Source organism: Oncorhynchus mykiss, chromosome 8, assembly GCF_057628025.1.
Source record: "Oncorhynchus mykiss isolate SJ-2025 chromosome 8, ASM5762802v1, whole genome shotgun sequence".
NCBI classification, from domain to species: domain Eukaryota; kingdom Metazoa; phylum Chordata; class Actinopteri; order Salmoniformes; family Salmonidae; genus Oncorhynchus; species Oncorhynchus mykiss.
The window spans coordinates 7,902,670-7,920,336 of NC_143029.1; the positions used below are offsets into that span (position 1 = coordinate 7,902,670).

The 17,667-nt window shown below is 45.7% G+C and overlaps 1 protein-coding gene across 1 annotated transcript in view; it reads right to left on the reverse strand.

Moving 5' to 3' along the window:
• susd6 (sushi domain containing 6) overlaps positions 1–9,979 on the reverse strand; it is a 57,932-nt gene extending 47,953 nt beyond the window's left edge. Inside the window, exon 1 of the mRNA XM_036984651.2 lies at positions 9,599–9,979. The gene's annotated coding sequence lies outside the window, so the exon portion shown is untranslated. The remainder of the gene's footprint in view (positions 1–9,598) is intronic.
• Between the last annotated feature and the right edge of the window lie 7,688 nt (positions 9,980–17,667).

Genomic DNA, 17,667 nt, shown 5'->3' on the forward strand with positions numbered 1-17,667 from the left:
ATTTTATGATTGTTTTTACTGATATATATATTAATATTACTATTGTTGTTGTTGCTCAAACATATCGTTCATTTCTGTAATACTTCATCTACATTGCTATGGCAACAGTGGCAACCACCCATTCATGCCAAAAAAAGCATGTATTGAATTGAGTGAAAGAGAGAGTCCAGGAGAGTCTGGAGAGTCCAGACACAGGCCTACGTCTCATCCCAGGCCTACGTCTCATCCCAGGCCTACGCCTTCATCCCAGGCCTACGTCTCATCCCAGGCCTACGTCTCATACCAGGCCTACGCCTTCATCCCAGGCCTACGCCTTCATCCCAGGCCTACGTCTCATCCCAGGCCTACGTCTCATACCAGGCCTACGTCTCATCCCAGGCCTACGCCTTCATCCCAGGCCTACGTCTCATCCCAGGCCTACGTCTCATCCCTGGCCTACGTCTCATCCCAGGCCTACGTCTCATCCCAGGCCTACGTCTCATCCCTGGCCTACGTCTCATCCCGGGCCTACGTCTCATCCCAGGCCTACGTCTCATCCCAGGCCTACGTCTCATCCCAGGCCTACGTTTCCTATTACAGAGAACATCGGTTTTAATCGCCATCATCAATATGAAATTCCTCTGATCTCTACTGCTGTGGATTTAATGAAGCAGCCATTCTGCACTGTGATGGCTCCGTTGGGAAATATAGTACTCCAATCTACTGGGATTCATGAGACAGGGAGAGGTCATCTACTGGGATAGATGAGAAACAGGGAGAGGTCATCTACTGGGATAGATGAGACAGGGAGAGGTCATCTACTGGGATTCATGAGACAGGGAGAGGTAAAGGAAAACAGAGAAAGAGTGAGGGAAAAAAACAGACGAGACAGAAACTACCCTAAGAGCGTGACAGAAACTACCCTAAGTCCCCCCCTCCCTCCCTCAGAGACACTACCCTTAGCCACCCCTCCCTCAGAGACACTACCCTTAGCCGTCCCCTTCTCTCGGAGACACTACCCTTAGCCCCCCTCCCTCAGAGACACTACCCTTAGCCGTCCCCTTCTCTCGGAGACACTACCCTTAGCCCCCCCTCCCTCAGGGACACTACCCTTAGCCCCCCTCCCTCAGAGACACTACCCTTAGCCCCCCTCCCTCAGAGACACTACCCTTAGCCGTCCCCTTCTCTCGGAGACACTACCCTTAGCCCCCCCTCCCTCAGAGACACTACCCTTAGCCCCCCTCCCTCAGAGACACTACCCTTAGCCCCCCCTCCGTCAGAGACACTACCCTTAGCCCCCCCCCCCTCCCTCAGAGACACTACCCTTAGCCTTAGCCTTCCCCTTCTCTCGGAGACACTACCCTTAGCCCCCCTCCCTTGGAGACACTACTCTTAGCCCCCCCTCCCTCGGAGACACTACCCTTAGCCCCCCCTCCCTCAGAGACACTACCCTTAGCCCCCCTCCCTCAGAGACACTACCCTTAGCCCCCCTCCCTCAGAGACACTACCCTTAGCCCCCCTCCCTCAGAGACACTACCCTTAGCCCCCCTCCCTCAGAGACACTACCCTTAGCCGTCCCCTTCTCTCGGAGACACTACCCTTAGCCCCCCCTCCCTCAGACACTACCCTTAGCCCCCCTCCCTCAGAGACACTACCCTTAGCCCCCCCTCCGTCAGAGACACTACCCTTAGCCTTAGCCTTCCCCTTCTCTCGGAGACACTACCCTTAGCCCCCCTCCCTTGGAGACACTACTCTTAGCCCCCCCTCCCTCGGAGACACTACCCTTAGCCCCCCCCCCCCCTCCCTCAGAGACACTACCCTTAGCCTTAGCCTTCCCCTTCTCTCGGAGACACTACCCTTAGCCCCACCTCCCTCGGAGACACTACCCTTAGCCCCCCCCTCCCTCGGAGACACTACCCTTACCCCCCCTCCCTCGGAGACACTACCCTTAGCCCCCCCCTCCCTCGGAGACACTACCCTTAGCCCCCCCCCTCCCTCGGAGACACTACCCTTAGCCCCCCCTCCCTCGGAGACACTACCCTTAGCCTTCCCCTCCCTCAGAGAAACTACAGATAACACTCAGCGGATAAAAAAACGAATAGGAGAAAACAAATCCACATCAACATCATTAACACAAATGAGATCCAGGTGTAGAACCTTCATTAGTGGCTAGCGATTAGGGAGCGATAGCCTAGTGTTCGGCTGTATTAGTCAGCAGTCAGTGGCAATAGCAGGCTAGCCTGGCAGGCAGTTTGCCTCAGGAGAGTAGAAGGCAGTGGGCCTTATAGCTAATAGCATGGAGCTGCTGAGCTGAACAGAACAGAGCAGGGGGGGAAGATGTGATTGGATTCCATTTCTGCTGCATGGCAGATGGCACCAGAACAGAGGCCCGGTAGGTAACGTCAAGACACACACACACACACACACACACACACCTTGTGGAACATGAAAATCTGTTCTGATCCCCTTCTGCCACCTTGCGTTCTGCTCCCCGGTAGAAAGACAGAGTTACCTGCACACCGGCTGGTGGGAGGTGGTAAACGGTCTACGCTGGCTCTACATCGTGCCAAGGGGCCATAGTCTGAACAGAACAGCCAACATCATCATCATCATCATCATCATCATAGCATTGGTTGCACTTGCAATACACTCTGGGATATTCTGTAGAGCTTTGTTGACGTAGATGGACTCGGTAAGGACAAGATGGCCCGCCTCTCTAACCAACCAACAAACAAACAAAAACACACACAATCCACATCAACTGTCATATTGTGTTAGTTCAAAGAACCTCTTCAGGTGTAGCCTAGCTGTTTGCATAGCAGGGCTGCTGCGATATTTGTGAAGGGAAGCTGAAAGCAGAATGAGCTTGGTTACTTTCTCAAGCCTGAGAATGTGAGAAGTAAAATGAAAAATTAATGAATCCAAAGTTGCGAAATTCTGCAACACAAAGCAGCCTGATTGGCCTGTAGGAATAAGATGACCAGGAGTGTGAAGGGACATTTTTTTGTTTTACCTTATATAATATATATTGTGTGTAATCTATTTTCTGAGTCATTATTTATCTTTTACATTCCTAAAATCGTTTGACCTCGTATCTGCCTCCTCCAAGGTCTTCTTGTGTTGCCCTCTGCAGAGTAAGGTAGCGTGCTGCGTGATCTAGGATGCCAGGATGGCATCACCACACGGCCTGCTACTGTAGATTGTCTGATATGAACACTGAATCACGTTAATGATTATAGCTGTGTAATAAGACAGTCGTACTACCACCACCACGTCGCCAGTCATCATACCACCACCACAACATCGCCTAGTCATCATACCACCACCACTACGTCGCCTAGTCATCATACCACCACAACATCGCCTAGTCATCATACCACCACCACCACGTCGCCAGTCATCATACCACCACCACAACATCGCCTAGTCATCATACCACCACCACGTCGACAGTTGTCATACCACCACGTCGCCAGTCGTCATACCACCACCACCACATCGCCTAGTCATCATACCACCACCACCACATCGCCTAGTCATCATACCACCACCACTACATCGCCTAGTCATCATACCACCACCACCACATCGCCTAGTCATCATACCACCACCACCACATCGCCTAGTCATCATACCACCACCACCACCACGTCGCCTAGTCATCATACCACCACCACGTCACCTAGTCATCATACCACCACCACTACATCGCCTAGTCATCATACCACCACCACGTAGCCTAGTCATCATACCACCACCACCACATCGCCTAGTCATCATACCACCACCACGTCGCCTAGTCATCATACCACCACCACTACATCGCCTAGTCATCATACCACCACCACGTAGCCTAGTCATCATACCACCACCACCACATCGCCTAGTCATCATACCACCACCACCACATCGCCTAGTCATCATACCACCACCACCACCACATCGCCTAGTCATCATACCACCACCACTACATCGCCTAGTCATCATACCACCACCACGTCGCCTAGTCATCATACCACCACCACCACATCGCCTAGTCATCATACCACCACCACTACATCGCCTAGTCATCATACCACCACCACCACATCGCCTAGTCATCATACCACCACCACCACATCGCCTAGTCATCATACCACCACCACCACATCGCCTAGTCATCATACCACCACCACTACATCGCCTAGTCATCATACCACCACCACGTTGCCTAGTCATCATACCACCACCACCACGTAGCCTAGTCATCATACTACCACCACCACATCGCCTAGTCATCATACCACCACCACATCGCCTAGTCATCATACCACCACCACGTCGCCTAGTCATCATACCACCACCACTACATCGCCTAGTCATCATACCACCACCACGTCGCCTAGTCATCATATCACCACCACCACGTAGCCTAGTCATCATACCACCACCACCACATCGCCTAGTCATCATACCACCACCACCACCACGTCGCCTAGTCATCATACCACCACCACCACATCGCCTAGTCATCATATCACCACCACCACGTAGCCTAGTCATCATACCACCACCACCACATCGCCTAGTCATCATACCACCACCACCACCACGTAGCCTAGTCATCATACCACCACCACGTAGCCTAGTCATCATACCACCACCACATCGCCTAGTCATCATACCACCACCACGTTGCCTAGTCATCATACTACCACCATGTAGCCGTCATCATACCACCACCACCACATCGCCTAGTCATCATACCACCACCACTACATCGCCTAGTCATCATACCACCACCACATCGCCTAGTCATCATACCACCACCACGTCGCCTAGTCATCATACCACCACCACTACATTGCCTAGTCATCATACCACCACCACGTAGCCTAGTCATCATACCACCACCACGTCGCCTAGTAGTCGTACTGACATAACCTAATATTGCTCTGCTCCTAACGCCCAGCCTTTCCGTTGAGCTCTGCTCTCAGTTGGCCCTTCAAGAAAGCATTGTAAGCATTGTTTTGGCCTCAACGTTTTCTTAAGGAACGTAACACAATGACAATAGAAATGAATGTTTCCTGGTTTTATACTGTGAGCAACACCTTCAAAGTTTGAACAAACCGGCCTATCAACAGAACACTTCCTGAATCAAACAGTCTGGGCCCCAGGCTTACAATACAACTGCCAATGAAACGGATATGTCACTGGAAATAAATTGGTACAAAAACAGAAATAATTCATTTAGCCTAGTTGTCTGAATTGGTGCCCGCAACTGATGTGATTCTGGGTGATGTGTCATAGATGAGTAAGTTAATTTTACAACTCATGTAATCTCGTGACAGACGAAACAGACTATCTAGTCCGCGAGCAGGTGAGATTTGGTTCTGGGTGCCCGAAATTACAACCCATGTTCCTGAATATCAAATTGAATCCTTAGAAGAAATAAACATGGTCCCTGGTCAGCGCATGGTGAGGTCAGTACAGTGTTTTCAGTCTGAAATCTGATGGCCTGCTTGTAACTTCTCACATCTCAGTCCTGTCCCATATGACTACTCTATTCCCTATATAGGCTAGTGCACTACTTTTGACAATGGCCTATAGGCCTCTGGTCAAAAGTAGCACATTATATAGGGAAAGTAGTGCACTGTATAGGGAATAGGCTGCCATTTGGGACACAGTCCCTTGTGTCTGGTTAAGGGGGAAAAGCTCTCAGTACTACTCTACTGTCACCTATCACATGAATGCTGCTGTAAGTGAGTTCTACTCTACTGTCACATGAATGCTGCTGTAAGTGAGTTCTACTCTACTATCACCTGAATGCTGCTGTAAGTGAGTCCTACTTTACTATCACCTGAATGCTGCTGTAAGTGAGTTCTACTCTACTATCACATGAATGCTGCTGTAAGTGAGTTCTACTCTACTATCACATGAATGCTGCTGTAAGTGAGTTCTACTCTACTATCACATGAATGCTGCTGTAAGTGAGTTCTACTCTACTGTCACCTGAATGCTGCTGTAAGTGAGTTCTACTCTACTGTCACCTGAATGCTGCTGTAAGTGAGTTCTACTCTACTATCACATGAATGCTGCTGTAAGTCAGTACTACTCCACTGTCACATGATTGCTGATTGCTGCTGTAAATCAGATTACAAGGTCAGTAAAATCCCGGTGGAAATTGTGTCTAATGTCAAAGGGCTTTTTGAAAAAAGGAACATTCGTAATGTGCTGTTCTCCTCAACTCCTCCCTCAGAGAAAAGTGGGCCTGACGTTTGTCAACAACATCAACAACATCAACCCCCTGGTCATGAGGTATCTTTATCTCAGTCACCAGTCAGTCATGTGAGCCGAATGTATATTGGCACAACACGCCTAAGGATCTCAACTTCTGAAGGAGGGAGGGAAATAGAGGATAGAGGGATGGGAGGGGAGTGAGAGAGACTTGGGCAAGAAAAACTCCTCCACTCCAACGTGCTGTGGTTTCCCTGCTGCCCATGGCTTCTAGAGCGCAAAGACAGAAGGGGGAGAGCAGGCAGGAGAGAGAGCAGGCAGGAGAGAGAGAGAGCAGGGGAGAGAGAGAGCAGGAGAGAGAGAGAGTAGGGGAGAGAGAGAGTAGGGGAGAGAGAGAGTAGGGGAGAGAGAGAGAGCAGGGGAGAGAGAGAGCAGGGGAGAGAGAGAGTAGGGGAGAGAGAGAGTAGGGGAGAGAGAGAGAGCAGGGGAGAGAGAGAGGAGGCAGGAGAGAGAGAGCAGGCAGGAGAGAGAGAGCAGGCAGGAGAGAGGGAGAGCAGGGGAGAGAGAGCGGGCAGGAGAGAGAGAGCAGGCAGGAGAGCGAGCAGGCAGGAGAGAGAGAGAGCAGGGGAGAGAGAGAGCAGGAGAGAGAGAGAGTAGGGGAGAGAGAGAGTAGGGGAGAGAGAGAGTAGGGGAGAGAGAGAGAGCAGGGGAGAGAGAGAGCAGGGGAGAGAGAGAGCAGGGAAGAGAGAGAGGAGGCGGGAGAGAGAGGAGGCAGGAGAGAGAGAGAGCAGGAGAGAGAGAGAGTAGGGGAGAGAGAGAGTAGGGGAGAGAGAGAGTAGGGGAGAGAGAGAGAGCAGGGGAGAGAGAGAGCAGGGGAGAGAGAGAGCAGGGAAGAGAGAGAGGAGGCGGGAGAGAGAGGAGGCAGGAGAGAGAGAGCAGGCAGGAGAGAGGGAGAGCAGGGGAGAGAGAGCGGGCAGGAGAGAGAGAGCAGGCAGGAGAGAGAGAGCAGGCAGGAGAGAGAGAGAGCAGACAGGAGAGAGAGCAGGCAGGAGAGAGAGAGCGGGCAGGAGAGAGAGAGCAGGCAGGAGAGAGAGAGAGCAGGAGAGAGAGAGAGCAGGAGAGAGAGAGAGAGAGAGCAGGCAGGAGAGAGAGAGCAGGCAGGAGAGAGAGAGCAGGCAGGAGAGAGAGAGCAGGCAGGAGAGAGAGAGCAGGCAGGAGAGAGAGAGAGAGAGAGAGAGAGAGAGAGAGAGGGAGAGCAGGCAGGAGAGAGAGAACAGGGGAGAGAGAAAGAGCAGGAGAGAGAAAGAGAGAGAGAGAGAGCGAGAGAGAGAGAGAGAGAGAGAGCGCAGGGGGGAGAGAGAGAGAGAGAGAGAGAGAGGGAGAGCAGGCAGGGGAGAGAGAGCAGGGGAGAGAGAAAGAGCAGGAGAGAGAAAAAGAGAGAGAGAGAGAGAGAGAGAGCTCGGGGGAGAGACGGCATGTGTCTGGAGCTCAAAGAGAGCAGGGAGGAGAGAGGGAGCGAAGGCATGTGTCTGGGAACAGAGCACTCAGTGTGCCAGGGAACAGCCGTGAAGAGATTGCCATCTGATAGGCCTGACTAATGCCTTGAGTTCAGCCCTCCACTCTGATGGAGCTGCCTAGAGCCAGGCTGGGGCTGAGAGGAGAGAACCCAGATTGAGGCATAGAGAAAGAGGCATAAGAGTGAAACAAGAGAGGGGGGCCTTCGTATGGAGAGAGAGAGACAGCATTGGGAGGGGGAGAAAGAGAAAGGGACAAAAAGAGTAGGAGCAGAGAGGAAGAGGCAACCACCAAATATCTATCCATGAAAATAAGCCTAAATGAGGAATATTTTATGGTTTTACTCCACCCAAAATCTGTCCACCAACATTTTTGTATGAGGTCAATGAGTGAGTGTCATATTTGGTAAATAAAATGTTTTGTTGCTAATTTGAAACAATATATATTCTACCAAATAAGCATCACTTTGCCCATCCCTGCTCTCTGCTGCCTGCTGTACACGAGAGAGGGTGATGTACCTTTTCTGAGATTTCAAAACTGATTTGTTGCTTATCAAATTCTACTTGCCTAATTTGTTGTCGTAATTGCTCTGTAATGATAAATTACTTTAACTGGGTTGTGATATAACCACAATATGTAAGTCTACCGCTTAAACTAAAAATGAAAAGATATACACTAATCTATTAACTGCGCCTAGCAGACTTGGCAAAATGTAAATATAGAACGTCCTCGTACTAGTACAGCTGACGCTGAATCGACACGAGTCACACGCGTTAACACGTGCAACTGTACTGCCAGCTAAACAGAGTGCAGTGCGCATGCCCGAACGACTGTACACACATCTACATACATTCCTCGGTGTCCACATCACTAAGGATCTGGTCCACACACACACACACACACACACACATATTGATACAATGTAATCAGCTGAACATTCGGATTTATTGCAACAATGTATCACTAAAAGCGCTAAGATTACAAGAATTACACACTGTAGGTTGAAATGCATTGCTAGTGATGTGCTGGCATGTCAGGACATGTCAACATGTAAAACGGTTGGGAAATATTACCGAGAGACAATATCACAGCCCTAACGTTACCACAATATAGGTTACTGCTGTAACTGGACAACTTGACAATAAATGATCTTCTGTGCAAAACTGATGATCACGTTTATTAGACATAAGGTTACAAAAAGGAGTGTGAGTCTGTTGTAGTAGCACCCATCTAAAGGGATGGGCAACTTGTATAATCACATAGTTATGTATTTTACCCCCTGGTTATCGGTAACTTTTTATGGTCCGACCGGTAGATATGTATTATGGTATCTAGTTTACTGGGCATTGTAACCCCGGCTAATCATCCACAACACAACGGGGTTCCTTCCTCATTACAATGGTCCTTGGCCGATCTTTCTGTCTCTGTTGTGGCAAAAGACACACTGACTGACATGCCATTGTTGGTTTACAAACACGGAAGAACTTTTGAAGGTTCAAATCGCCCGAAAGGTCTGATAGCCTTGAAAATTACAGATCAACACAAAAATCCAAAGTTCAAACCGGCTAACTAGTAACTAGATCTTACATTAGCTAGACAACCTAGTCCCCATAGGACATTGTTGAGCTCACATAGAAGGTTAGTAGTAACTTAGTTATTAACAGACAGATGTTGGCACAAAAAAAAAAGACAAAACTATTAACAAGTAACATTTGTTTCTGTTTTTCACTGGTTACAAAACATAGAAAATAGGCCTAAACCAAGCAGGAGGCCAACATCAGAATATAATACTGACAGAGAGAGAGAACCGAACAGCGCCAGTATGCAGCACAAGCCAGACAGATGCCGTATGCTTACCGGTAGCTGGAGACAAACAGAAGACACTTACCAACGAAAAGCCTAAATGCCTTCAAGCCCTCCTCTTCGTTCTCACTGTCGGGACATGGACTCAAATCATTCAAATAGACAGACTATTCTCCAAATGTTAGGCTAAGTGCGAAATGGCTTATTTTTGTATGGTATTGTCGTTTCCTTCGCTTTGTCCCAAAAGCTAACCGGTTTCGTTCTTCTCAGTGTGAGGTAAGCGGAAACACACCAGCCGCCTCGCTTTCGCACGGTGTCCATGGGAAACAGTAGTCGAGACCGCAGTCAGGCAAATGACTGTATATATAAATGAATGCTAGAGGCCTCTAGTGGCCAAAAGCACGTATTAGCATGGGAAGCGCCATTGAGGGCTTCCACCATTTTAATGTAGCCAACTGGATGGGACGGACTTCCAACTTTATTGTCAGATCCCTCCTGGTGGACCCGGTCGGAGTCATGTCCAACCAGGTCATCAGGAGGATTCAGCCAATCGTGAAGAAGAAAATTGACCACTTGAGAAAACCAGCTAGAGAGAATGGGAGAAAATCCCCAAATCCAGATGTACAAAGCTGGTACAGACATACCCAAGACGACTCAAAGCTCTAATCACTGCAAAAGGTTATTCTACAAAGTATTGACTCAAGTGTGTGAATACATATAGTACCAGTCAAAAGTTTGGACACACCTACTCATTCCAGGGTTCTTATTTATTTAGACTATTTTCTACATTGTAGAATAATGGTGAGGGGATCAACATGATGAAATAACACATATGGAATCACATAGTAACCAAAAAAGTGTTAAACAAATCTAAATATATTTTAGATTTGAGATTCTTCAAAGTAGCCACCCTTTGCCTTGATGACAGCTTTGCACACTCTTGGCATTCTCTCAACCAGCTTCATGACGAAATGCTTTTCCAAAAGTCTGTAAGGAGTTCCCACATATGATGAGCAATTGTTGCCTGCTTTTCCTTCACTCTGCGGTCCAACTCACCCCAAACCATCTCCATTGGGTTGAGGTCAGGTGATTGTGAAGGACAGGTCATCTGATGCAGCCCTCCATCACCCTCCTTCTTGGGAAAATAGCCTTTACACAGCCTGGAGGTGTGTTGAGTCGTTGTCCCGTTGAAAAACAAATGATAAGCGGGACTAAGCACAAACCCGATGGGATGGAGAATCGCTGCAAAATCCTGTGGTAGCCATGCTGGTTAAGTGTGCCTTGAATTCTAAATAAATCACAGACAGTGTCACCAGCAAATGAAAAAAACACACCCTCACACCTCCTCCTATTATATCAGAGAAGAATAAGACAGTGCTGCTACAGATAGAACATTGAGACAGATATTTCACCGGATGTATAAATGTGAAGCATCCGCTTGGCATTTTCACTCACTACCAAATATGGTAGTGAGAGGAAGCCCACTGGCCCGGCATCGGGAGAAGATAGAAGGAGATGGATTTTGGCTGAGATTATGCAACTATGACTAATTTGTTCCCATTGGAAATGGCAGGTTGCGGTCTATCTTGGTTTATCTATACAAATCTTATGTCCTGCCTCACGCTAGCCAATTCCCTGTCGAAACCCAGATGCAGTTTTATTGTCATCTTTAGTAGAGGTCCAATTCACAAACGTTCAGTAACGTTGCCCCCTTAGCCCTTGATTTAGCTCGAGAGAGAGAGAGAGAGAGAGAGAGAGAGAGAGAGAGAGAGAGAGAGAGAGAGAGAGAGAGAGAGAGAGAGAGAGAGAGTGAAGAACTGGGATTGCTTGTGGGGTTGATATGACCCACAATTTAATGCAAACTGTAGTCACTTGTCATACTCCGGTGCGGCGAAGTGTCAAATGTAAAATGATGATGCTAGCTTGCTAATATATATATATATATATATATATATATATATATATATATAAATTACATTGATTTTAGAGTTGGTAAATTGGCTTGGTCTCATAGTAAGGAGCCTATAAAATGTAGCTAGCTTCATAAACATATTTGCTAGAATTCTGAAATTTATTGGAATAAATTATCAAACTCTAAGTTATGGCTAACTGTAGCTAGCTATATTAGCTTGCTAGGTACATTAATAGCTTTAGCGTGGTTGTGTTTAAACTCAACTTCAAGATTTCCACCAAGGACGTTGCCTCTCCGATCATCACTTCATTAGCATACTGGTTATTGTTCGGAATTTCAGATGAATGACGTGCCCAAAGTAAACTGCCTGTTACTCAGGCCCAGAAGCTAGGATATGCATATACTTGGTAGCATTGGATAGAAAACACTCTGAAGTGTCTGTCTGTGAGTATAACAGAACTGATATGGCAGGTGAAAACCAGAGGAAAATCCATCCAGATTTTTTTTTAATGAGGTCACAGGCCATTTCAATGCTAGCCGATGGGAAATACAAATAGATAGGACCCAGACTGCAGTTTCGTTGGCTTCCACTAGATGTCAACAGTCTTTAGAAAGGGTTTGTTTTTTGAAAAATTAGCAAGTAGTTGTAGTTTTTCCAAGGTGTCTCTCATTAGAAATGTAGTCTTGTTGGTGCGTGAATGAGGTGCGCGCTCTTCGTTATTTATCTTTTCTTCTTGAACATACTCTCCATTAAATATGGAGATATATTAAATATTATTATTTATTTAGATATTAGAGTACCTGGCGATTAATTAGAAACATTGTTTGACTTGTTTGGACAAACTTACTGAGATCATTGGCGCAAACTAAACTGACTTTTTTGGATATAAAGAAGGACTTTATCAAACAAAATGACCATTCATTGTGTAGCTGGGACCCTTGGGATTGCAAACAGAGGAAGATCTTCAAAGGTAGGTGATTTATTTAATCGCCATTTGTGATTTTGTGACGCCTGTGCTGGTTGAAAAAGTATTTTGATGTGGGGCGCTGTCCTCAGATAATCGCATGGTATGCTTTCACCGTAAAGCCTTTTTAAAAATCTGACAACGCGGTTGGATTAACAAGAAGTTAAGCTTCTAAATGATGTATGACACTTGAATTTTCATGAATGTTTAATATTACGATTGTTGTACTTTGAATTTCGGGCTCTGCAATTTCACCGGATGTTGTCGTAGGTGTCCCGCTAGCGGTTCATGCGCCCAAACAGGACAAGATGATACTACACTTTTTCTGAAAGACGCCAGTCAGACTCCCATATCGATCAATGTGATATAATCCTTTTCCAAAGCATATGGTCTGTCTTAACATTAATAAATGTGAACTCATGGCTGTCAAAGATTGTGCTACACCCTCATATTATGGTATTCCAGTGAAAGAATAATTTACATATTTAGGCATAACCATTACTAAGGATCAGAGCCCAGATTTACAACACACTTTTTACGCAAAAACTTCAGAATACTTTTCAAATATCTTCTTGTCAATCTTCTTAAGATGTGTGTTGCTAGACAATCGTTTTTGCTAGCTATCTAGCTAACAATGGCAATCATGTTAGCATATTTCGTACTGAGATTACTGTTCTAAAACATGTTCTTTCTTTTAAAATAATCAATACTGGACCATTTCAGATGAAGTCTGTGAGTGAATTGCACATGTTCAATTGCTTTCATGAGCTTATTCTCTCTCTGCACAGAGTTTAGACAAGGGTTTAGCTATCTTGGAATTAAGAACAAATCCAATAACTTTGTTTTCAAGATTAAAACATTTCCAAGAACCTTTGAGGAATAACAACTTTGCTTAACATTCGTCGTAAGTCTATAGTTAAGGAAAAAATGGCAGTTAAGAAGACATTTCTTCTTAAAGAAGGTTTTGTGAATCTGGGCCCAGAAATGTAGAGGCTTACTAAATTGTAATGCTCTTATTAAAACCCCCCAGAAGCAGTTAAATCAATGGCTACAGAGGGGCTTATCTTTAAAAGGAAGAGTCCTAATAACCAAGGCTGAGCTTATTTCTAGGCTAACATATGCCACTCTGTCTTTATATCTTGACAGTAAAAAAAGCAAAGAGACTAGATGCTTTTCAACTTTTTGTGGAGAAACCGTACCCATTACATTAGGCCAACTGTTGTAATGAACACTTATGAGTATGGTGGGCTGAATTTTCTGGATTTTACTACCTGAAATAATATTTTTAAGATCAATTGGGTAAAACAATTCCTAAGAAGACCCATTTGTATGTGTAACTTTATTCCTCATCATGTCTTCTCTACTTTTGGTGGCCTTAACTTCATGTATGTTAGCAATTTTAAAATAAATCAAATAAATCACATTTTATTGATCACATACACATGGTTAGCAGATGTTATTGCAAGTGTAGCGAAATGCTTGTGCTTCTAGTTCCGACAGTGCTGCTATATCTAACATGTAATCTAACAACTCCCTAACCACCCTTTGGAGAGCCTTGCGGTTGTGGGCGGTGCAGTTGCCGTACCAGGTGGTGATACTGCCCGACAAGATGCTCTCAATTGTGCATCTGTAAAAGTTTGTGAGGGTTTTAGGTGACATGCCACATTTCTTCAGCCTCCTGAGGTTGAAGAGGCGCTGTTGTGCCTTCTTCACCACAGTCTGTGTGGGTGGACCATTTCAGTTTGTTCGCAATGTGTATGTTGAGGAACTTAAAACTTTCCACCTTCTCGCCTACTGTGCCGTCGATGTGGATAGGGGGGTGCTCCCTCTGCTATTTCCTGAAGTCCACAATCATCTCTTTTGTTTTGTTGACGTTGAGTGAGAGGTTGTTTCCTGACACCACACTCCGAGTGCCCTCACCTCACTGTAGTGCCCTCACCTCACTCACCTCACTGTAGGCTGTCTTGTCATTGTTGGTAATCAAGCCTATTACTGTTGTGTCGTCTGCAAAATGTATTATTGAATTGGAGGCATGCATGCACGCGCCCTTGTTGGGCCCCAGTGTTGAGGATCAGCGAAGTGGAGATGTTGTTTCCTACCTTCACCACCTGGGGGCAGCCAGTCAGAAAGTCCAGGACCCAATTGAACAGGGCGGGGTTGAGACCCAGAGCCTCAAGCTTACTGACGAGCTTGAAGGGTACTATGGTGTTGAATGCTGAGCTATAGTCAATGAACTGTATTCTTACATAGGTATTCCTCTTGTCCAGATGGGATAGGGCAGTGTGCAGTGTGATGGCGATTGCATCATCTGTGGACCTATTAGGTCAGTAAGCAAATTGAAGTGGGTCTAGTGTGACAGGTAAGGTGGAGGTGAAATGATCCTTGACTAGCCTCTCAAAGCACTTCATGATGACAGAAGTAAGTGCTACGGGGTGATAGTCATTCAGTTCAGTTATCTTTGTCTTCTTGGGTACAGCAACAATGGTGGCCATCTAGAAGCTTGTGGGAACAGCAGACTGGGACAGGGAGAGATTGAATATGTCCGTCAACACACAAACCAGCTGGTCTGCGCATGCTCTGAGGACTCGGCTAATGATGCCGTCTGGGCCGGCAGCCCTGCGAGGGTTAACAAGTTTAAATGTCTTACTCACGTTGGCCACGGAGGAGAGCCCACAGTCCTTGGTTGCGGGCTGCGACGGTGGCACTGCGTTATCCTCAAAGTTGGCAAAGAAGTGATTATCTGTAGACCCTGCCATATGCGTCTCGTCTCTGAGCCATTGAATTGCGACTCCACTTTGTCTCTATACTGACATTTCGCTTGTTTGTCCTTGCGGAGGGAATAACTACACTGTTTATATTCGGCAATATTCCCACTAACCTTTCCATGGTTAAATGCCGTAGTTTGCGCTGTCAGTTTTGCGCCAATGCTGCCATCTATCCACGGTTTCTGGTTAGGGTAGGTTTTAATAGTCACTGTAGGTGCATCTCCTATGCACTTCCTTATAAACTCACTCACCAAATCAGCGTATACCTCAATATTATTCTCTGAGGCTACCTAGAACATGTCCCAGTTCGCGTGATCAAAACAATCTTGAAGAGTGGATTCCGATTGGTCAGACCAGCGTTGAATAGTCTTTAGTATGGGTACATCCTGTTTGAGTTTCTGCCTGTAGGAAGGGAGGAGCAAAATGGAGACATGGTCAGATTTGCTGAAAGGAGGGCGGGGGAGGGCCTTGTATGCATCGCGGAGGTTAGAGTAGCAGTGATCCAGTGTTTTACCAGCGCGAGTGCTAGTCAATATGCTGATAGAATTTAGGTAACCTTGTTGTTTAACAAATTTGCTTTGTTAAAATCCCCAGCTACAATAAATTCAGACTCAGGATATATGGTTTATGGTTTGCATAAAGTCCAGTGAAGTTCCCAGAGGGCCGTCGTGGTATCAGCTTGAGGGGGGATATACACGGCTGTGACAATAACCGAGAGATAATACGGTCGGCATTTGATTGTGAGGAATTCTAGGTCAGGTAAACAAAAGGACTTGAGTTCCTTTTATGTTGTTACAATTACACCATGAGTCATTAATCAGGAAACATACACCTCCGCCCTTCTTCTTCCCGGAGAGATGTTTGTTCCTGTCGGTGCGACGCACAAATAATCCAGGTGGCTGTACCGTCTCCGACAGCATATACCAAGAGAGCCATGTTTCCGTGAAACAGAGTATGTTACAATCCCTGATTGGAAAGCATCCATTGCCGTAATTTTGTCTACCTTGTTATCTAGCGACTGGACATTAGCAAGTAACATACTCAGAAGTGGTGGGTGGTGTGCGCGCCTCCAAAGTCTGACCAGAAGACCGCTCTGTCTACCTTTTCTCCGGCGACGTTGTTTTGGGTCAGCCTCTGGAATCAGTTCAAATTCCCTGAATGGTTCGGACATAGGATCCGCTTCAGGAAAGTCGTATTCCTGGTCGTAATGCTGGTGAGTTGACGTCGCTCTGATTTCCAGTAGTTCTTCCTGGCTGTACTGTATGTAATAACAGGTACGATTTTCTGGGCTAACAATGTAAGAAATAATACATAAAAAAGCTAAATACTGCAAAGTTTCCTAAGAGGCGAGGCAGCCCTCTCTGTCGGCGCCCTCTTGAGCTTTGACAAAGTTCCAGTGAAACTGGAAACCAACTTTTCATTGGCAGGTTTTATTGTCATGGTCCTTAATTTCTAAGAATAGTTTTTCTCCACACAGATATTATATATGGAATAATCGGGACAGGATTGTATAAACATAAAAAATACTTTGTTTTTAGAATATTGGTTACAAAATAATATCCTATTGGTGAGCCAACTGGTAAATGCAGAGGGTCTTTTACTTTATCTTGGCCAGGTCGCAGTTGCAAATGAGAACTTGTTCTCAACTAGCCTACCTGGTTAAATAAAGGTGTTCTCAACTAGCCTACCTGGTTAAATAAAGGTGTTCTCAACTGGCCTACCTGGTTAAATAAAGGTGTTCTCAACTAGCCTACCTGGTTAAATAAAGGTGTTCTCAACTAGTCTACCTGGTTAAATAAAGGTGAAATAAAATACATAAATAAAATAGTTATAAGTCATTCTACAAGGTCCCTGTAACACCTAAAGATTTTGCAATTGTTTTAGATGCCATTCCCTCAGGTGTTGCTTTATTATTCAGGAACGTGTCGAGAGACCTGACCCTCAGAACATACCTACGTTTAACCCTGTTGACTCATCAGTAGGAAAGATTTGTTTTTTTATTATTTCAGTACATTCAACAACAATAGAGCTATATGAGCCTTGTTTCAACAGGATGCCATGCCTGATTGGAATGGTTTCATGGATATTATCTGTTGGGAAAAAGTTTGCACACACACATAGCTACTTATTAACTCAACTAAATTAATTAGTTTAATGAATTAGTTAATTAGTTAATAGACTAAATGAAGGAAGTTTATTTAAAAATTATTCATAAATATTATCCTGCCAACCACTATATGAAGAAGTTTAAGAAAAACATAAATTCAAATTGTACCTTTTGTAATGACCACCCAGAAACAGTGTTGCATCTTTTTGTCATTGTATTCATGTAAGGAAACTGTGGCAAGACATCAGTAGATTTATAATGGAACACATTTATGATGATTTTACACTATTATGGAGAGATGTACTGCTTTGATTCTTTACCTACGATAGAAATAAGTTAAAACAATTTAATTAATTTAATTTAATATTTTTGGGGGGACAAATTTCATATTCACAAATGTAAACT